Genomic DNA, 22,755 nt, shown 5'->3' with positions numbered 1-22,755 from the left:
ATGCAAAAACCCCAACTCTGCGGGAAGAAGGGTGGGTCCCTGTGAATCATCCGCTCCTCCTCCAAGTGAAATGCAGCCAGGTGAGTGATTTCTCATCTAAAGATGGCCAACATAAAAGGACACAGCACTGCCAGGAGGGCTGAGGGCACCTGCAGGAAACTGGTGACAAGAATCCAGGGCAGAGGGGCGGGAAGGCAGGCTCCAGGCCCCCAAAGGCAGCAGGCAGGGCAGGCAGGAGTCCAGAGGAGAATGGATGCAGCCCCTGGGCAGGCAGGTTCTTTGGGAAGAAGCCCAGAGAGAGGCCAGAGTGTCTCGAGGTGGGTCAGGAAAGGTGGTGCAGGGCCTGGCGAGGAGAAACGTTCTACTTCCTGAGTGCAGTGGGAAGCCACTAAAGGGTTTTCCATGAAGGGCGGGAGGCGATCTATGTGTCTAAAAGACCTCTCCCACAGCTGTGTGGAGAAGGGCCTGGAGTAAAGTGGAGAGACTGGTCAGGAGCCACAGGCATCAGGCAAGAGGCCTGGCCTAGGCTGGGGACCAGACAGGTGAGGAAAAAGCAGGATGCAAGACTGAGCACCAGGGACCAAACGGGAGGGAAGGAGAGGGATCAAGGAATGCTCCCCCATCTTCTGGCTTAAGGAACTGGAGGGGGATAGGAAGGAATCAAGAGTTCTATTGGGGACAACCAAGTGAAAACACCAGGTAGCCTCCAGTTGTGTCTGGTCACTCCCTGTCCAGGGCTCATGGACAAAATGATGCCTCCTCCTGCAGGTCCTGGTCAGCAAGCTCCTCCCAGACCAGCTACGAGACATGCCCCACTCTCAACCTTCCCCGGCCCTGCCAATCCCGCTCTACTCTGGAATCAGCATGTAAACTTCCCTATCTGTCCTCGAACTCTGCCTCACAACACAGGATTCATCACAACAAGGAGCTGCCTGCACTGTTTCTTGCCACGTCCCTGGGATTTAGGATGAGGCCTGGCACACACTGAGGACTCACTCAATAGTTGTTAAATAAACATATGGAGCTAAAGCTAAAGCTCAAAGAGAGTTATGGGTTAAAGATATAAATTTGGGGAACTTGGGAACCACAGCTGGAAAATTATTTTATTTTTCTAATGGCACTTACTCAAAAATTCCAACTCTGTCAATGAAAGTTTCAATGTAAATTACAGTATCTTAGGAAGGGTCTATCCAAATCAACTTGATGGACATGTGGGCTTCTGTCCCTGGCACTCTGACCTCCCAGTTCCCTCTGCTAATTTTAATACACACTTCTAGTACAATCTCACTACATTAAAAAGATTTTTTGTGGGGCCGGCCCTGTGGCCAAGTGGGTAAGTTCACGCGCTCCGCTTCAGCAGCCCAGGGTTTTGCCAGCTCAGATCCTGGGCGCAGCCATGGCACCACTCATCAAATCATGCTGAAGCGCCATCCCACGGAGCACAACCAGAAGGACCTACAACCAGAATATACAACTATGTACTGGGGGACTTTGGAGAGAGGAAGAAAAAAAAAAGATCGGCAACGGATGTTAGCTCAGGTGCCAATCTTAAAAAAAAAATAAAAAAATAAAAAAAGATTTAATTCTTAAGATCTCATTTAATGGCTAAAGACCGAATTTTTGTAGAAAGTACCTTACCTTACAAAAATACTATATCTTAATAGTCACACATTCACTGGAAATCAAGAAAAGAACATCTTTGAACAACTTCTACACCAGGGTTTCTCAACCTTGGCACTACTGACATTTTGGGGCAGATAATTCTTTGTTGTGGGGGGATGTTCTAGGCACTGTAGGATGTTTACAGCATCCCTGGCCTGTGCTCACTAGACGCCAGTAGCACTCCCCACCCACCCACTCCCAGCAAGTTTCCAGGCATTGCCAAATGTCCCCTAGGGGACAAAAGTACCACCTCCCCTCAATGAGAACAACTATCCTAGACCAAGTGGTCTGTGCTTATTATCAACGTGACCAAGGAAACAGGGATCACATTCTGTTAGGTTTGAAATGCTCACTTAGAAACAACTGGCCCCAATTACATCCTCTAGTGAAACTGAAAGCAAAACAGGTGCTTACACAAACCATCCTGGTGAGGTTTGGAACCATGACATCAAGAAATGCTGACATTTCCTTTGGAGAGAGTCTAAGTCTAAATCTGAGCATCTTTGGAAGGACTGCCTCCCACTCTAGGTGGGGGAACTCACCACCAAGCCTCTCCACTTCTACAGGTGAAGACTCCCCAAGTAAAATGCCTGGGGTGACCAAGGCCCTTTAAGGCACACATGGAAATGTGGCCTTGTGAAGCTGTTCTTAGGCATGTAAAACAGTGCAATCACAGAGGTGGCTCCCTGGTACCTCCACCTTCCCTGTTCATCAGCCAGGAGAAGCAGCCAACAGGAGTCTCAGGCAGTTATGGCTCAAGGCCCCACAGCATCCTGAGGAGGGCTTGTCTGCAGTCCAGTGGTGAATCCCTACTCAAGGGACCTCCAGCACCCCGGAAGTCACGGACCACGAGCAGTGGCAGTCTCATTTGGGCATTCTCCTCTACCTGTCATTGTTTTCATGCACACTGCTCTCTACAAAAAAGTTAATACATCTCACACACTTTAAATCACTTGAGACATCTGAAGTATCAAATTCCCACATCAGTTTACCACAGAGTTTTTGAGGTTTTAAGTTTTTCCTCCCCATCTCAGAAGAGCATTCACACACAAAACAAGCATCCAGTGAGTCTCTTAGCCTTCCAAATGCCCCCGATAGGACTGGTGATGGTATCCAGATCAAAATTCTTGATAATAAGATCAAAACTAGTTGCCAATTACCTAAATTATCTAAACCAAAAGGCACTCAATATATATGTAAAGCAAATACTCCCATAACGGCCAAAAGGAAAGAAAACTGGAGACAAGTAATCAAGGGATTAAAGATATGTCAATCTCAATACAGATTCTGCTCTGCCCAAGGAAGGTCAAAACCTTTCCTTGGGGCCCACCTGGTGGCGCAGCGGTTAAGTGCGCACGTTCCGCTTCGGCGGCCTGGGGTTCGCCGATTCAGATCCCAGGTGCGGACATGGCACCACTTGGCAAAAGCCATGCTGTGGTAGGCATCCCACATATAAAGTAGAGGAATAGGCATGGATGTTAGCTCAGGGCCAGTCTTCCTCAGCAAAAAGAGGAGGACTGGCAGTAATTAGCTCAGGACTCATTTTCCTAAAAAAAAAAACAAAAAAAAACCTTTCCTTGTGCTTCTCAAGAGTACAATAGTATGTAAGGGAGCCATGGGAATAATCGGCACACTTTCTTGTCCTAGAGGGTCAATTTTGATTCACAGAAGATTTTTAGTGGTCTGTAATATTACAACACATATTATATAGCAAAATGCAATTCATAGGAATGTCAGACAAAACAGACTACAAAAACCCTGTGTTAAGAACAGGCTGCTTCAGAATGCTGCACCCTTGGCCCTCTAAAAGGGTGCCAAGAGTCCCACATCCACTCTTCTGTTGCTAGAGGGGCCTCACAGTGGAAGGTTTGGGACACGTTGATCATCATCCAATAGTGCATACCGAAAACGGCCCAATTATTTTCCTAACCAAGGTCGGTCATGGATCAAAGGAATTCTGAAGAACACTTGACAGAACCCAAGATTCTAAGTCTCTACAGAGAAAAATCAGTAAAACAGGGATGGGGGAGCTGTCTGTAAAGGCACAAAAGTAAACATACTAATTCTCTGAATCTTTAGCCAATTTTTTTTAGCCAACATCATAGGGTCACCTCATCCAAGTCAAGAATTATATCTGTGCACATTTCTGCAGTACACGCAGCAGTCGGTTATCAAACTGACAAATGACGGGACAGAGGTGGAGAGAGATCAGAGACTGGCCTCCAGGGTCCACACCCTGAACCCCCTCCCCCTCACAGCACTGCCCCCGGGGCCTCCTCCGCCTGCATCACCTGGCTGAAGAGACAAACAGGAGACTGAGTGTGAACTTTCCAAGATTCTATCATTCTGAAGCACAGGGGTCTTTCATGCTCTAAGACTGCTTGCCAGGAGGCCAGGCCAGGAGGATAAGCTGCCTTCTAACACACCCTCTCCTTCTGGCTTGCAATGTTATTAAATAGGTTCTTTAAAAAAAAACTTTCAACACTTTCTCTTTCTAGGACTAATTCTAAGCTCCTCACCAGCAGGGACCATGTCGTATGCACATTTTACTCTCCTGTGACATCCAGCCCAGATATGTGCACAGAGTAGATTATGGACACCCAGTCGCAGATTCAATTTACTTCTGATTTATAGAAAAAAAAAGAATTATCTGAAAAATAAAGTCTGGCATATCAAATATAAAGGTGCTGGGAAAACAAAGGCAACAATGGGGAAAGTATAAACACACAGATGGAGGAATTACAAGAGGATTAATAGTTGCATTTATTGGATGCCTGCTAACTGCCAGGAGTTTTATATACACACTAACATACAGTTACCTATAAGCTGAGTCTCTACAGTATCACAATTCCTTATCCAAAATCAAAGCCAGATGTGTTTAGAGTTCAGAGTTTTTTGGATTTTAGAAAGGAAACATCGTGTATATATATTATATATTACATAACTCTCCCAGCCAAGTCTGGGACAGCATCTATAAGAAAACATATTAACAGTCTGCAGTGAAATACAGGAATATTCATATTAAGTGGAATAGAGATTATAAATAACATCACAGTTCAGGTCAGGTTTTGGCACCAAACCTATGACAAAACCATTCCATTTTCAGAGGCTCGGGGGCTCCAGAATTGTGGCTGAAGGACTGGGTGCCTGCATTACTGTCCTCTTTTTATGTGGAGGGGCCCGAGGCTCAGGAAGGTCAAGTAACTTGCTCAAGTTCATGCAAACTGAGAGCGAAGAGAGGCAGGGTTTGAATCCTGTCTCTCTGGCTCAAAGCCCTAAGGCTTTCCACACTTGAGCACGTCCATCACCTGGAAACGCAGCTGAGATGGAGACTTGGCATCAGCAGGTCTGAGAGATGGTCTGTGATCCTGCATTTCTCAGGCACCTAAGGTGATGCTGATGGACCAGGAATCATTCTCTGAGGCAGAAAGAGGTGTGCTCCTTCCACTATACCACAGGCTCTCAGCCCTGGTTGAGCATCAGCATCCCCTTAGGAACTCTTTAAAGATAACCATTAAATCTGATTTCTGGGATCTTAACTGATTCAAATAGTCTGAAGTAGGGCCCTCAACTTTTGTGGTTCTTTCTAATAATTCTACTGTGCAGCCAGGATCTAGAAACACTGACACGAAACCACTAAAAGAAAAGAAATAAATCACTAATAAAGTAAGACTCTGAGAAGGCAGCTTGCAAGCCCAGTCAGGAGTTCCACTCAGTGTCCCTACATTCCATCAAAGGAATCTGGGAAGCTTCCAAAATGACCAGGAAATGTTTTTAAATTCCTTAGAGATGGAATACCGTAGCCATCCCAGGCTCTGTGGATAATAAGCATTTTTCACTCCCTTGAAACCAACGAAATCCTAGACATACCACACGAAAGGCCAAGTCCTATTGGACAAGCACACACAAATGCAAAATCAAGCAGTAGTGCTGCCTGCCAGGTGACAGAAACAAATATTTAGTAGAACACCATGATAACACCTAGGCAGTTGCTACACTATGGGTATGAATTCATGAACTGAGCGGGATCTGCAAACACCAGTGAAATTGTGGATTTTAAATTATGCTCATAAATCCTAAGACTGAAAGGGACATTAGTGGTTATGCAGCCTGTTCCTCCCACTGTGTAAACTCTGCAGTTCCCTTAACACTGTCAGCTTCTACTGAACACATCCATCACAGGAAGGATCCTGAACAGGCCTTCCACAACGCTAATCTGCCGCCTAAAGCCACCTAAACTCCAATTCTGCTTCCAAAATTCCAAATTAGCATCATCTTCCACACTCAGTCTCTGGTCATTTCTGATATGCTATGTGTGCGTATTTCAGCCCAGTCATCTCCCTAACGTCAGTTCTCTGGAGAGACTCATTTGGTAAAATTCCTCATGGAAACTGAGAAGAGTCCTATTCTGATCTGAATATTAGCTTGCTAACTCACTCATCCTGTAATTTGCCCCCTTTTATTTTGATTCTATTGTTTTTCAGGCCATACAGAGATCATTAGGGTTGTCTCCTAGTTTCAAAATGGGGAGGCCATCACCTAGGTTTCAATAGGCCAGAGAGCAGCTGCCCAGAGCCTTGGGGGCACAACCCCCCACCCAGCAGAGGTGGGACCTCCACCCCAGTGGGTCAAGAAGGCAAAGCATCAAACAAAAGAGGATTATTCTCAATCCTTAAGATCTAATGGAGTCTGCCTTGCTGAGTTGTGACATGCTTGGGATCTGTCGCCCCTTCCTTCTTTCCGATTTCTCTCGTTTAGAATGGGAGTATCTACCCTATGCCTTTCCCACCACTGTATTTTGGAAGCACATAACTTAGGCGGTTTCACAGGTTCACTGTGAGGAATTCTGCCTCAAGGTGAACCATACCTCGAGTCTCATCCACATCTGATTTAGCTGACACTTAGATGAGACTTTGGACTTTCGACTTCAGAGGTGATACTGGACTTAAGAACTTGGGGGCTGCTGGAATAGAATGAATGTATTTTGCATGGGAGAAGGACATGAATTTTGAAGGTCCAGGGCAGAACGCTACGGTCTGAATTGTGCCCCCTCAAAATTCATCTTTTGGAACTCTAACTCCCAATGTGACGGCATTGGAGAGGTAATCGGGGACCCTAATAAAAGACACCAGAGAGCTTGTTTCCTGTCTCTCTCTCTCTCCACCACGTGAGGACACAGTGAAAAGGTGGACCATCTACAAGCCAGGAAGAGAACCGTCACCAGGAAACTGAACTGGCTGGCACCTTAATCTTGAACTTTCAGCTTCTGGAACTATGAGAAATAAATTCCTGTTGTTTAAGCCACCCAGTCTATGATATTTTGTTATGACAGCCTGAGCTGACTAATACATGCCTCTTTCGTAAAGTATAATGTTCTAGATTCAAGTGAGCAGTCTGAATTTCTTGAGAACAAAGTGTGTCTCACTTCATATTTTATACATATATTTGCACACACACACACAGGCCCAGAACATAACAGCATGACTGGCATTCACGGAGTGTTTTACAGAAGTTTGATGAGCTAAAGTGAATTTGGTCAGTGTTCATTTAAATACTGTTTTTCCTTTTATACTCAATATAAATACACCAAAAAATACTGAGCACCTAAACTTAGCCAGGCATACAGCAGATAAATAAATGCCAAAATGGTGAATGTTTGGTGGACATATCCTCTATCTTCTCTTTTCTGGACTGAAAAATCTACATTTCTTTAACATTAAATACCATTTTTCATTTTTCTGGTGAATTCATTTTTTAAAGCTTACTATTTTATCTTCACAACTACTGACTCTATTATCTCCATCTACCATGAAAGGAGATAAGGGTTTCAAAGGTTAAGTAGCTTGCCCAAAGTCACAAAGACTGGTGAGGCCCAGCCCAGTGATTCCCGACTCCTGCTTAAGTCTTGTCCCTCCACCACAGGCCTTCAGTGGCAGGAGGCCACCAGTCCCTCTACCCCAACCTCTCCAGGCCCTGGCTCACCAACAGATACTCTCCATGCTTTCCACCACTCAACATAATTTAGAAACTTTTATATTTGTGGTGTTATACTTAGAAGAACACAACGTCAAAGCTTTAAGAGCCCTTATCTTTCATATGCAGAATTGGGACCTCTATAAAGATGCTTCGCAATTTTTTTCAGGTTAAACCATATCTTACATATTTCACTCCAAGTCTAAGTGACTAAAATCTGACACAGTTCCCAAGGACCCTAGGACAAAATAAAAACCAAAGGTAACTGTCTTAATTCATCTTAACACAAGGCAATACCTTTTTTACATGAACTAGAACACAGTGAAGAGACAGGCAAAGGGCACGTCATGACTGTGTGAAATGCCGCTGCCAGCCTGGCTTACATCCTCGCTGCCTCAGGTACCAGCCCCTTCTTCAAGTCTCGTTACCCTTATTCAGCCCCTTTACTGGTCATCCCCGGGCAACAGTCACCATATTCTGATATGAAAATCCTGAAGGTAATGGTGAATGAAAAAGGTAAGCAGTACCAAAAGAAGCATCCTCAAAGACTTGCGGAGAGCAATTATTTTCTCCCAGATGAAATGCCAAAGGCCACAAACTTTTGGAATTCATAAAAAGGACAGAATGAGGAACAGGAACTCCTACACCAAAAAAAAAAAAATATATATATATACACACACACACACACACACACACACACAGACATACACACACATATGTAAAGTTTTTAGACACATATAAACTTATATACATATGTCTAAAAGTTTCCTGCTGTAAGAGACCTCAGACCACCTATACCAGCGGTTCCTGAACTCAGGTATGACAGGAGGAAACTCAGGAGCTCCCAGAACTCCCTGAAATTCCATGCATCAGTCAGTCACTCCAGCATATCAACCACTTAAAGCGGCTGACTTTCTTCATTCATGCCTACTTTGGACAGGTCAGACGCCCAGAAGTGATGAGTATTTGGGAACAAAGGCAGGGTATGCTTGGGAAACACAGCACTGGGCAGCTCACAGTGTGGCTGGCCTCCAGGCCGGGGATGTTAAAACCGCAGCACCACATCAGGCAGGGCTCTCTGTGCAGGTACGAGCAAAGGCCACACACGGAACACAGACACAGCTCCCTCCCTTCCACCCTCATCAATCCCAGTCTTGATACCTTGTGGCTCCACTAGCGCCACAGACACAGACCTTTTATTTCATTATTTAAATCCACTCCCTCCCTCCCCTGTGACCGCATCACATTTGCTCCTGCTCAAACAGTGTTGCAACAATCAGCTGAGACAGGCTGAGAAGGCAGGCTTTACAGAAAATGAGATTTCTATGTTGGAGCTAATGCGTACACACCTCTGCACATGTTGTCAAGTTACCCCACACTTTTATACATAAACAGCCATACCTTTAGCCTCATAAGTCTCTAGGGGATTTACTAAAATGATCTAGGGTGAAGAACAGGAAATTTAGGCTATGTAGGCTTACTAAAATTTTCTGAACGAAGCTTTTTTAAGAACAGAGAGAAATATAAGCTTAAACTCCACAATACTCTTCAAAATGAAAGTGAAGGTTTCAAATAATTTTTAAAATGAACCAAAAGGAAGGGAAAATTTATGGACCTAAAGTCATACTTGAAAAATTCCTGACAAATAGATGATCAAGGATATCTGCTGATTAAGTAAATAAAACAGACATTTTATAGAGGCAATTGTTATTTTACGAATGGGTATATTTCAAGAGTTTATTCATGAATTCTTGGTTGAGAACACAAAATGCATTTTCTCACAGAAAATCAGTAATGTACAACAGCTGGGGTTTCCATTTTCACCCACCACAGCCTGTCTCAAAAAGTGTATATAATAAATATTGCTGACAGCACTATGGAATCTAACCCCCATACATGTAGTGAATTAAAGATGGTCACAAATTCCTTGACACTCCTCTCATCAAGAGGTAGGCTCTACATTCCGTCTCCTTAAATCTGGGAGTACTCCATAGGGTCTTCAATCAATAGAACATAGCAGGAGTGATGCTACACTGATTTGTCAGCCTCCACTTCCTCTCCTAGAACAATCACTCTAGAGTCCTGAGCTGCCATGTAATAAGTCCAACTACCCTAGCAGAAAGGCCATGTGCAGAGGCCCTGACTCTGCAGGGAAAGGGCCTTCCAACCATCCAGCCATGTGTGTACAGCCCTCTTGGATCCTCCAGACCAGACACCAGAAAAATACCAGTGAGTGACCTCAGTTAATGCGACATAGAGCCGAAGAATCGCCCAGCTGAGCCCTACCTGATCAACCCACAGAACCATGAGATCTAACAACAGACTACTGTTTTAGGTCACTGATGCTTAGGGTGGTTTGTTACTCAGCAATCATTATCTGGAACAATCTGTGGCTTTTTCAGGAAAAGAGTTCCTTCCTCCATTCTCCACTGGTAGACACAGAGTTATGGTGTTAGCATCAGCCAGGATTTTCTCAGCTATCAGCCATTGGGGCAGCCTTGTGCTTGGAAGCAGAGAGGGACAAGGTATGATCATCACCAAAGAGTTCTCCTGTCTGCTTCAAAACCCTCCTAGAATTTTCTATACACTACTGAGTTAGGGGAGCACAGGTTTCAAAATTCTGAAGAAACATGATGTACAGTCAAAAGGCTGTTGGTACTCTGATACCAAAGCCAGATAGATACCACAAGAAACCTAAAGACCAATATCCCTTATGAACATGGACGCAAAAATTCTCAACAGAATAGTAGCAAACCAAATGCAACAACACATTAAAAGGATTATACACCATGACAAAGTGAGATTTATCCCAGAAAAGCAAGAGAGGTTCAACGTATGAAAATCAATTAATGGAATATACCACATTAACAGAATGAAAGGAAAAAACACATGATCATATCAATAGATGCACAGAAAGCATTTGACAAAATTCAAAAACCTTTCATGATAAAAGACTCAGTAAACTAGGAATTGAAGGGAACTTCCTTAACATGAAAAAGGGCATTTATTAAAAAAAACAACGCAAACCTAACTTGATACTCAATGGTGAAATGGTGAAAAATGGTGAAAGACTAAAACCTTTCCCCTAAAATAAGGAACAAGACAAGGAGGTCTGCTTTCATTACTACTATTCAACACTGTAGTAGAAGTCCTAGCCAGAGCAATTAGGCAAGAAAAAGAAATAAAGGTATCCAAATCAAAAAGAGAGAAACTATCTCTATTTGCTTATGACATGATTCTATATATAGAAAACCCCATAGAACCAAAAAAAAAAAACCTAGTAGAGGTTATCACCAAATTCAGCAAAGTTGCAGGGAATATGATCAACACATAAAAATCAGTTGTGTTTTTATACACAAGCAATGAACAATCTGAAAAGAAAATTAAGGAAACAATCCCATTTACAACAGCAGCCAAAAGAATAAAACATCTAGGAATAAATTTAACCAAGGAGGTGAAAGATTTATACACTGAAACTACAAAATCTTGCTGAAAAAAATAAAGATATAAATAAACAGAAAGACAGTCCATGGTCATGGATTGAAAGACTTAGCATTGTGAAGATGACAACTCCCCAAAGCAGATTCAACGCAATCCCTATGAAAATTTCAATGAACTTTTTTTGCAGAAAGAGAAAAACATCCTCAAATTAATATGGAACTACAAAAAAAAATAGGGGACAGCTCTATGGCCTAGTGGTTGAATTTGGCGTGTTCCACTTTGGTGGCCGGAGTTCAGTTCCTGGGCCCAGACTTGCACCACTCATCGGCAGCCATGCTGTCATGGCGACCCACGTACAAAAAAATAGAGGAAGACTGGCACCAGATGTTAGCTCAGGGCGAATCTTCCTCAGCAAAAAACGAAAAAACAACAAACAAAATAAATATTGGCCAACACGTGCAGAAACGAGAACCCTAGTACACTGCTGGCAGGAATAACTTAAACACAGAATTAATGTATGACCCAGCAACCTCACTCCTAGCTATATTACTCAAGAGAAAGGAAAACACATGTCTACACAGAAACTTACATACATTACTCACAATAGCCAGAAACGTGAAAATAATCCAATGTCCATCAATGGATGAATGGATAAACAAACTGTGGTAGATACACACAACGGTATATTACTCATCTATGAAAATGAACAAAACACTGATATATGCTACAACTTGGATGAACCTAAAAAAATTACGCTAAGTAAAACAAACTAGATACAAAAGGTCATACATCGTCTGATTCCTTTTATATGATATATGCAGATTAGGCAAATCCAGAGAGACAGAAAGCAGAGTAGAGGTTACCAGGGGTTGGGAGGAAGGCAGAATGGGAATAATTACTTAATGGGTACAGGGTTTTGGTTTTTGGTTTGGCTTTTGGTTTTTTGGTGAGAAAGATTGGCCCTGAGCTAATATCTGTTACCAATCCTCCTCTTTTTGCTTGACGAGACTGCCCCTGAGCTAACATCTGTGCGAATCTTCCTCCATTTTGTATGTGGGATACCCCCGCAGCATGGCTTGACAAGCAGCATATAGGTCCACACCTGGCATCTGAACTGGCAAACCTTGGGCCACTGAAGTGGAACACACAAACTTAACCCTGATGCCACCGGGCCAGCCCCAGGTACAGGGCTTTTTCATGGGGTAACGAAAAAGTTTTGAAACTAGAGAGAGTGGTAGTTGCACAACACTGTGAATACACTAAACACTACCGAAGTGTACACTTTAAAAGTTAATTGTATGTTATGTAAATTTTGCCTCAATAGAAGAAAATGGGGTTCGACTATAGTTTATTGGTTCATTCGTACAAATACTTGAGTACCTACCACAGGCCAGGCACTCTCCTAGAAAATGGTTTAAGGTGATGGACAAAAATGTTCTGCTGCAAAGTAAAAAAGCAAGGTAAGAGACTAGAGAGTGACAGCATGGGCTGTTTTAATTAGGGTGTTGAGGAAAGATCTCCTCCAAGAGGTGACACTTGAACAGCAACAGGAATGAATCGAAGAATATTATACTGCTAAATGGAAGAAAGGGGCTGGCCTGGTGGCATAACGGTTAAGTCCCCACGCTCCGCTTCAGCAGCCCACAGTTCACAGGTTCAGATCCCTGGCACAGACACAGCCGCTGCTCATCAAGCCATGCTGTGGCAGCATCCCACATAAAAAACAGAGGAAGATTGGCACAGACGTTAGCTCAGCGACAATCTTCCTCAAACAAAAAGAGGAAGACTGGCAACAAATGTTAGCTCAGGGCCAATCTTCCTCACTAAAAAGATAACAATAATAATAATAATAATAAAGGAAGAAAATAATGTACTAAAATATAAATTTATCAAAAATCACCATATGCAAAAAAAAGACAAAATTGTCCCATTTGCAACAACATGGATGGACCTTAAGGGTATTATGTTAAGTGAGATAAGCCAGACAGAGAAAGACAAATACCATATGACTTCACTCACACGTGGAAGATAAACAAACACATGGATAAAGAGAATAGATTAGTGGTTACTAGAGAGGAAGGGGGTGGAGGGGGTGGGCGAAAGACGAAAAGAGGCACACATGTATGGTGACAGATGAAAACTAGACTAGTGGTAGTGAGCACAATGCAGTCTATACAGAAACTGATATATAATAATGCACACCTGAAATTATACAATGTTATAAACCAATACAACTTCAATAAAAACATCATTATATGCCAAAACTGCTTGTCTAAAAAAATGGAGGGGTAATCTAAATACAGGCATTCCTTTTTGTACAAATAAAGTGATTTTTTAGTTTCCAGACATTTTACTCTTTGTTACAAATAATTTCTTTACAGTCCAATAACGTGCTTCTGCTACCCCACCTGCAGGATAGTCTTCCAGGGCCAGGTTAGACTCCCAAAAGTGCTTTTTCTTCACCTCGAATGTTTTCCCTTTAGGAAATCACTCAGGAAAGGAAACAGGGAGAGGAAATACCACTTACGACATGCTGGGTTCTCACATTCACTCACATTCTCACTTTTAATCCTCACAATTACCTTTTCATAGATGAGAAAATCTAGGTTCAGAAAGGATAAGTAACTATCATAGTTAGCTAAAGGAAGGACCAGAATTCAAACCAGGTCTGACTTCAAACCCACATTCCTTCCATACATAAATTCACCTCATTTTTACTGCACACCATCTTAGGCTAAACTATGAAAATATGACGAAATGACCCCGTCCTTAAGAAGCTTGTCATCTCAACATGAGAGACCCATCTCTCCATGTCACCATCATGCTCTCTACAGAGTGACCAGGCTTTGGGGACTTGTTCACCACTAACAAGCTAATGTTTGTAAAACTCTGTAAAGACATAATGACTACATACTATCATTATTACTAGACTACCGGAACATCCCTCCATCTGGAGAAGGCAGGGCAGGCTCCAGAAACATGAAGCCCTTGTTATCCCATGCCACTGCCTCCACCCTAAAAGGTCCACCTTGTGTGAGAACAAAGAAATCTCCCCTCTGTCACTCCAGGAACCTGACTTGGGGCCTCGGCATCCAGCTGTGTCCATTATTCACAGCCATCCCTGGGACAGCTGCAAACAGCTATGAGGCAAGCTCCCTCACCTCAGTCCAGCCGTCACTGGCCCTTCCTGGTTCTGTGCTCAAAACTTTACAGTGCTTCCAGAAGAAGAGCCATATAAAATCCTCTCTAAAATAGCCAACAGCATTATTTCCTTGCTAATTGTGGAGGTTTCTTCGCCTTTAATTTATATTCCCATAAGCAATCTATAGTTATAATTCAATTCCAGATGAATGGGTGGAAATCTGACTGTGCTGGGCTGTCACCATCATGCTCTCTACAGAGTGACCAGGCTTTGGGGACTTGTTCACCACTAACAAGCTAATGTTTGTAAAACTCTGTAAAGACATAATGACTACATACTATCATTATTACTAGACTACTGGTTTAAATGTAAATTAAGAGAGAGAAAGGGGAAAGAACACACACTAGCAAACCAGGTTTAGGACTGCTACTCAGCAAAATGTAAGCAACATTTGAACCACAGGAGTAAAGAATGTCTTAACTGAATTTGCCAAAGGATACTGAAGGCTGCTCTAAGAAAATAAAACAGAGAGAAGGAAGGGAGTACAGGCTGCAAAAATAAGTCAATACTACAGGCAAAACAGATGTTGGAGGAAGGGAAAGACTACGTGAAAAACATATGCTGGAAAAATTCACAATTCTTTAAAAAGCACTATATAGCAGCAAAACTAAAATGTCTAGAATCCGAAAGTAAAACTAAAAAGTCCGTAACATGAACAAAATCTAAAACTGGATTGTAATTCAGTTTAAACTGACCACAGAGCACAGTGATGAAAACACGAACTCTGGAGTTCAAAAGGCCTACTGCTCTTCATTTTCCTTGTCTGTAAAATGGGGATAATTCTTACCTCAAAAGCTAGGCCGGCACAAAGGCAGCCAATTCCCTTTTCCCAAGCCCACTCCCCTGAACAAGAGCACAGGGAACCCCTTCAGACTCATGGGCCCTCAGACCTGCGACTCAGCCAGCTCGTGCTTCCCCTCCTCTTCTGCTAGCTTGTTCATGCTCGTTCTCCCCAGAAAACACCTCCTAACCACCCCACCCCCCGTCCAAATTATACGGCGCCCCCACACTCCCACAGTGCCTCTGTCCTCCAGTCATGGCACCTTCCACATTGTGCCATAAACAAATGATTCTTCTGGCTCACCCATCTTAAAGAAATGCTCCTTGAAGATAGAGATCATATAGCATCTTACTTGACTTTTTAGTTTTGGCAGCTAGCATAGCTCCTAAACTCTCAGAAAACGTGTGTTGATTGAATAATTCTCAATTATCCCAAGTTGAAGTTAGAGACCTAGCAGCTTCCCAGGGGCAAATCTTGGAAAAATGAAGAACGTAGGGGAAAAAACTCTACTCTGGGCGAATAGTCCCTGCTTTGCCATCATCTGGCTTGGGAGAGTTACTTACCCAAACACTCTGAGCCTCAGGTGCCTCCCATACAAAATGAGGGAACTCAACCAGAAGATCTCTATGGTTCCCATCAACGAGATCTGACATAATATGTTTACATTCTAAGATCTTAACACTCTTGTTCTGCTATATCACAATCCTCTATTACTACGAAAATTAACATCAGTAGAATGCTTTATTGTCCATATTTACTCATAACAAGCAAGTGATGTGTGTGGTGCTAGTAGCCCGATTAACAGACGAGGAAACAAACTCAGGGAGGCCTGACAGCCTGCTCAAGGTCATTCTGCTGGTAGGTACATAGGGCAGAACTGGGATTCAGATCTTTAAGGCTGGTGCCTTCCAACGTGCCCACACTTCTCAAGGTGGAGGGTGGACAGCCCCAGGGACACACGGTGGGATGTCAGGGGATCCCTCAGGGATCCTAAGGAAGCCAAGGAAACATAATTAATCTTTTGGAGAACAACTGTACTCAAATATTTAGGGGACAAAGTATGTTTATATTTAAAAAGTCAGACGTATTAACTAAGTACAATGTAAATCATACTAAATTTTAAGAGAAAACCTCATGGGCTTGGACTCCTATTAAGGGTTTGAAACATACTGTACTAAAGCCATGCCACGCCCTTTCTCACACAGAAAAGCCTTCTGAAACCAGAACAGTCAATTTACCCTATAACAACGTTTCAAACATCAGGCTATGTTAATCCAAAAAAGAAGAAAATTTAATTTCTAGAATAAAGTTGCGATTTCTGGACATTACTGGTCAGGGAAGGACTCAAGGGAACTGGTTTCCCATTCTTCCTTTTTAAGTCATTAAAAGCACCCAAGAAAGCTACAATGTCAAACGAAATCTCCCATCACAAAAGCCACCTAATGCAACAAACCAGGGAGTTTAAGTGCTATCAGAAGGCGGGGGTGGTGGGGGTTTGGGGAGCACAGTCAAGGGAGGCAGTTACAATGCATGCCCAACTGTAGACACATACACCAAACCACATGGAACCACCATGTGGGCACATGCCACATCCCTCGTCTCCCCGCAACTTGCAGGTCCTGGACACAAACACTGTGCAAGGGTCTACCATGCTCCTGGCCCTTGGGGGAAGAACGGCAGGCCTAACCCGTACCTCATTACCTCAAGTGTATACAGACCTCCTACTGGGCATCATTAACCCTCCTGAGTACAAACTCAGTCTCTGAAAACCTTCACTACAATCGTCATGACTCCTGGAAACTCATGTATTACCACTTTGATGCTACTGTTGTCCTACAGATTATACTATCCCACTTGGTTAACCAATTAAGCTTTTCCCTCCACTTAAAGAAACCAAGTTCCAATAAATGTGATTTTGGGTTTTCCCATAGAATCAGTGTTTAAATTGGAAAGGAAATGAGACTATCAGAACGGCAGCCCTGATATCTTTCTTGGTAGAATGGGCTCATGAGAAGTTATCAAATAACCTTCATTTAAAAAAAATATATGGAGTCAAAATCGGCATAGAGGGAAACTTAGAAAAAGTAAATCATGAAATTATAGGGCCAAATTTTTTATTTCTTCAGAATTATAGAGACTTAGGTCATTTCAGCACGGATGATAGAGCAGGTTTGGGGGGAATCCCAGAGGAAGAAGTTTTTTAACATTTACACCCCTTCCCTTACCGCCATTTTTTGAGACTTTCTTACCCACAATGAGAAACAATAGGGACAGCAATGAGCTGCTGCCCAGGTTGGGGCCCCCTGCTCTGTTTCCCATCACAGACTGGGCCCTTCACAGTGGCAGACGGCCTGACCCACTTGAGCTCCTGGTCACAAAGGGCCCAGGAAGAGCTACAGGACAGCACAGAAAACAGCATAACTGGAAACCCACTGACCAGCAGCATCACCAGCACTGTATCTATTGGCAAGAAGCAACAGGATACCAAAATGTCAGGTCCCATCTTGCCAAAACAGGAGGGAGGGGAGAAATCCTCTACTGCCATCCTTCAGGCCGTGCAAGAGGCCCCAGATGGCTCCACTGTACCTGCATTCCTGACACTGAGGCTCAACGCCCACTTCCTGGAAGGCTTTTCGGACTACCCCACAGCCAAGAGCTTTCCCGTTTCTGAATTTCCACCATACTTCCAGTCTTCTATACAAATCACTAATTCACTTTAGCCTACATTTTATGACTTCCTAAATTCTTCCTGGTGGGTCTTCACTCTCTAGCTGAGCAGCCAGCTCCCTGAGGACAGGGTAGTGAATTTTCATTTTTCCTCACCCTTTCTGCCACAAGCTTCAGTCCTGGTGCTGTCTCAAATACCCCTTGGTTTCTGGCATCTCCTCACCGTGCATACGGCCAAGATGCCCCAGACTTCTGCAGACCATGCAGAAGGCAGGTTCTGTATCTCATTCTTCCTAGCACTGTAACTAGAACATTATGGGAACTCAAGGTACATTAATTGAATATTAAATTAAATGAGAAAAAGACTCCCAAGTCTCAGTTAATGATCCACTTATCTTGAGAAACATAGAATTCAGCAAGAGATTGCAACCTAATTTCTGGAGTTGACAGAAACCAACAGTCACCTGTATTTATGACATCTCACAACCCACCAGTCTCACTTCAAGGTGTCTGCACAGGGAGACAAAAAATTTTGGCCAAAAAAAGCTTTTAATGCTTAATGATAAAAACTTTACCTTCTCCAACCTAAGCAGGTCAGTTCTCTACCCTGCACCACGTCTAGAATATTACACACAACAGAGACAGCCAATAATGGCTTGCTAAAACGAAAAGGCCATTTTGTATTCTTTAGCTAATTATGAAAAAAAGGTGCTACACAAGCACACATAATGTTTTCTTACATTTTTTCCTTTTCTGTTTAAAACTGCATTTTCTTCTATTTCCATTACTTCCTTCCGACCCAAAGTCTACTGCTATGCTACAAGCTGCACCTCACCCCTTTCACCTGTCTCTACTGCCCTCCTGCCCGAAGGCATCTGGCACTCTCACCCTGGCTTCATTCCTCCCGCTCAGAACAAGTCTAAGCATCACCTCTACACTTAGGCCTCGACTGCCTCTCTCTGGTCGCCTTCCAAATCCACTGGCCTCACCTCCTCCTTTCTCACTCTGTAGCTCTCTTCCCAGTTTCTCTCTGCATCTGAAGTCAATATTATGACTCTCCTCCCCTCCACACAAAAAAAACCCAAATAATTTTTCTTCCTCCATGAACACTTGTAAAGAAGCACAGAAGGGGTCCTGATACCATGGAATCGACAGAGGGCCTTGGTCATAAGACGTCTCCTCTGCTAACTTAATAGTTCTTAAACTGACCATTGCAAGGAAACTCAGCTATTGCGTAATATTTGATAGGTTAGATCACTTGCTGTTTGGAGACTCTTGCTATAGGAAGAGCAGAAAACAGAGACGGGCAAATTTAACGCAATTTCCTTTGTTTGCTTGAGCTAGCCCAGACTTGCAACACCACTGTGACAGTTTTATCCTTCTTGAAGTACAGCTTTCACATCACAAAAGAGGACTTTAAGAGAGTGATCAATCATTCTCATCCATCAGGTCACCAGCATATCTATCCTGACAATACCCTAGAAAGAACCTTCTTGCTTTGCACAGTGAAAAATTAAAGGGATTCTAACAGAGGTGTTTACAGAATTAAAATCCAAAGCATGGGGGAAAACAGAAAGAAGCAGCTCAGATGTTTCAGATGAATGAAGGACTTTCTTCCCATCATAAACAAGAGTAGAAATATTTTGATAGTATTAACAGAAACAACTGGCCACCACTATTGCCTGTTTCCAGTGGCATGCCTTTACAGCCTTCTGAGTGAGGCCATCTTATTAATTCCAAAATGAATGGATAGCATCCAAGGAAAATAATTGATCTTTTTCCCCCTCACAGAAAAATTCACATGAATGTCTCAAAAAAAAAAAATGCTGGAATTCTCTCTACTAGCTCTCTCTGCTTTCCTGGCTTCTGCATTGTGACAGCTGGAACAGATGGCGTCTGGGTGAGACACCTTACATCTTAAACCTCCTCCGTGATAAGGTATGATTTTAGCCAGCGATGCTGGAATCCCAGGTCTGTCAGGGTTTCTGTCACGAGCACCTACTCACAAGGATTTCCAACCTCATGCGATATTTTCCAGTTTTCACACTAATAACGCTTATTTTGTATTGGCCAAAGAATTTTTCATCAGTAGACTAATTCTCAATACATATATATAGTCACAACAGTGAAAAGGCAAATATTTCCTTTCATTTGAAAAACGAATGGCTACACACTACTTTGCCAGACAGCCTACACACGATGCAGTCTTTTTAACAGGCCATTTTCAAAGATGTGAAAGACATATAAAAAGATTTTAGCACCAAGTGACGGTCCACCCGGTCATTTCTTTAGATATGGATTTTATAAACATATATAAGATTACAGGGAACATTTCCAAAAGCTTCACCAGCGTGCATCCACAGCAAATGCTAGGAAAAAAAAAAATTATGGCTCCTCCTCAGTTGTATGCTGTGAATGTAAATTAAGAAGCGGCAACAACACTACTCAATACAGCCTTTATGACTCCTCAAAAATAAATGAATAAATAATATACACACACACATCTACCTCATTCTGAAAACGGATTCAGAGCTTAATATGAAAAACATGGAAAAAAACTGTTTCCTTCAACGGACCATTATTTGAAGGCTTCTTAAATTTCAAAGCACGTCCACAACACTTCATCCATTTCCATTTTGTTGCTGTTTTCAAGTTAATGGTAAAGAATTTTCCACACACAATTCTCCCTAAAGGCCTAAATATTAAATACACGTCCCCAAATGGGGTGACAGTGTGAAAACGTGGCAAAGCGTACATGAGCAACAGCCTGGCGCCTCAAGATTAAATTTTAAATACCGTGGCACGGATCATTTCAATTTTTGCACCTCGGGGAGCCCATTCTGGCCTTTCGTATTAATCAAAGGTGGAATGTGTGCATTATGTCCAAAACTGGATCCCAATACCCTCCTGCCTTCGAGGCCACTGCAGCTCTCCGATTATGAATCAGTCAGAGGTTCATCTGCAGAGGAATGACTCAGTATAAACTTTTAAATAATGGCTTAAAAAAAAAAAAAGCCTAAGCCAGCGCAGGGTGAGCACGTTCGTCTCTGTAGGCACCCTGAATCAGTGCGTTTCTCACCCCGTAAAAATCCACAGCCTTCCAGGAGATGCTGATTTCTCGCCACCCCGTGGGGGGGTCACGTTTTAAAGAGGCCTTGGCTCCCCGTTTCCTGAAAAGCTGCGGGAACCCCGGCCCCACGGGCCCGGGGCCCGGCCTCGAGGACAAAGTTTTCCGAAGTTGAGGCGTCCGGGGGGCGGGCGGGCCCGGGCTGGGGCGGGGGGAGGCGGCGCCGCACCGGGCACTCGCCGCCGGGCGCTGGGCCTGCGTCGCTCCTGCCCCGCGCCGGCCAGCCCAGGGCCCGCCCGCCGCCGACTGCGCGGGATGGAGCCGCCGAGGATGGAGCCGCCCGCCACCCCCCGCCCGCGGCCCCTGCCCGCCGCCCGCCGCGGCCCCTTACCCCGCGGTCTGCCGCCGCTCGGCCGGCTCAGGGGCGCCGGACGCGTCCTCCGCCGCGGTCCGCAGCGTCCTGCTCCCCGGGCAGCCCCATGTCGGGGGGCGGGGAAGGGCCGGCGGCCGCCGCCGCCGCCGGCTGGAAAGTCCCTGCTGGGCTGCAACCCCGGCTCGCGCACGCGGCGGCCGCGCCGCGCTGCGCTCTCTCGCGCCCTCACGCACCCTCTCGCAGGCACTTCCTCTCGCGCGCTGGAAATCCCCGCCGGCCGCCGGAGCGCGCCCCGGCGCGCGCCCGCCCCGCCCCCGCCGCCCGCGCGCGTGGGAGCGGCAGGAGCAGGCGAGAGCGGCCGGCCCCACGCGCCCGCGGCCCCCGCGCGCCCCCGCCCGGCCCGCGCGCGCCCGAGGCCCGTTGCTAAGGCCCTCCCGCTCCGCGCCCGCCGGCCGGCCTTAGCAACGGCGCCGCGGGCGGGCGGGGGCGGCCTCCGGTGCCCCTCGCGCCCTCCCCGGCCGCCGCGCGCCCGCCCGCCCGCCCCACTCGCTCCTCGCAGCCCCCGCCGCGGTCCCCGACACCGGCCGCCGCGCGGCCCCCTCCTTTCCGGGTCAAAAAGCCACGCAAGCCGCGTGGGGGCCCGAAAGGTGCAGGTTTCCTCGCGGTCGGGAGCGATGGCGTCACCCGGTTCATCGGGGCAGCCACCCTCACTCTCACTCACACTCACAATCACACCTACACTGCACTCATAGACACACAATCACCTACACTGAGTCACAGGCACATTCAACATACATTCTCAGGTCTCTCACACTCTCAGACATAGGCTCACCGACATACACATCCAACATAACTTCCACACTCACTCAGACACATGCTCACAAGACACTCACACTCTCAGACATACTTGGTCACAGACATGTTCACATGCTCTCACACATGCACACGTGCACACACTTGCCAACACTCATGCTCCCTGACCCACATGTACATATATACACACACACTCACACTTGCTCCTACACACATTCCCTCTCATACACACAAGTAGTGGGTGAGGCCAAAGGTGACTCAAGCCATCTGGGCCACTGCTCTTTTATATTGAGAGGGGGATGTCTAAACATTTGTTTGGTTGGAGTTTCCTTTCCTTCCTTCCTGGGCTCCTCCCACAGCCAGGAAGTTGTGTCCTGGTCAAGTGTGAACAGGGTGGCCACTTTGCCATAAGCTCCCAGAGTTCTCAGCTGACCTAAGGGTCCCAGGGCAGAGATTCTGCCGCCCCGTGCACCCCTCTCCTCCCTCGACCTCAAGTCTTCTGGGGCATGTATAGCCTCCAGAGCCAGGGGCAGTCATTGCCCCTTGCCTTGGCCCTCTGCCCCCCAAGTCCTCAGTGATTCCCCAAGTCTTCTAAGACTGCACCCAGCCTGGCTGGGCCTGTCTCTGGGAGATTCCGGGCCAACCGAGGAGCATGATCATCTCTACTCAAGTGGACAAGTCAACACTGAGGAGACAGAATAGACTTTTCATTTTTCTCAAGAAGGCTTATAAAGATCCCTAGACGAGAGTTGAGACTAGTGTGACCAGCTTAAGCC

At 44.9% G+C, this 22,755-nt stretch overlaps 1 protein-coding gene across 2 annotated transcripts in view; it reads right to left on the bottom strand.

The window, feature by feature from the left end:
* Window positions 1-21,476, bottom strand: part of TRAF3 (TNF receptor associated factor 3) — a 109,703-nt gene extending 88,227 nt beyond the window's left edge. For both annotated transcript variants that reach the window (XM_023627716.2, XM_023627717.2), the window contains exon 1: window positions 21,185-21,476. The gene's annotated coding sequence lies outside the window, so the exon portion shown is untranslated. The remainder of the gene's footprint in view (window positions 1-21,184) is intronic.
* Window positions 21,477-22,755: the final 1,279 nt, after the last annotated feature.

Source organism: Equus caballus, chromosome 24 (genome assembly GCF_041296265.1).
Source record: "Equus caballus isolate H_3958 breed thoroughbred chromosome 24, TB-T2T, whole genome shotgun sequence".
NCBI classification, from domain to species: domain Eukaryota; kingdom Metazoa; phylum Chordata; class Mammalia; order Perissodactyla; family Equidae; genus Equus; species Equus caballus.
This window is presented reverse-complemented; position numbering and strand designations above follow the sequence as displayed.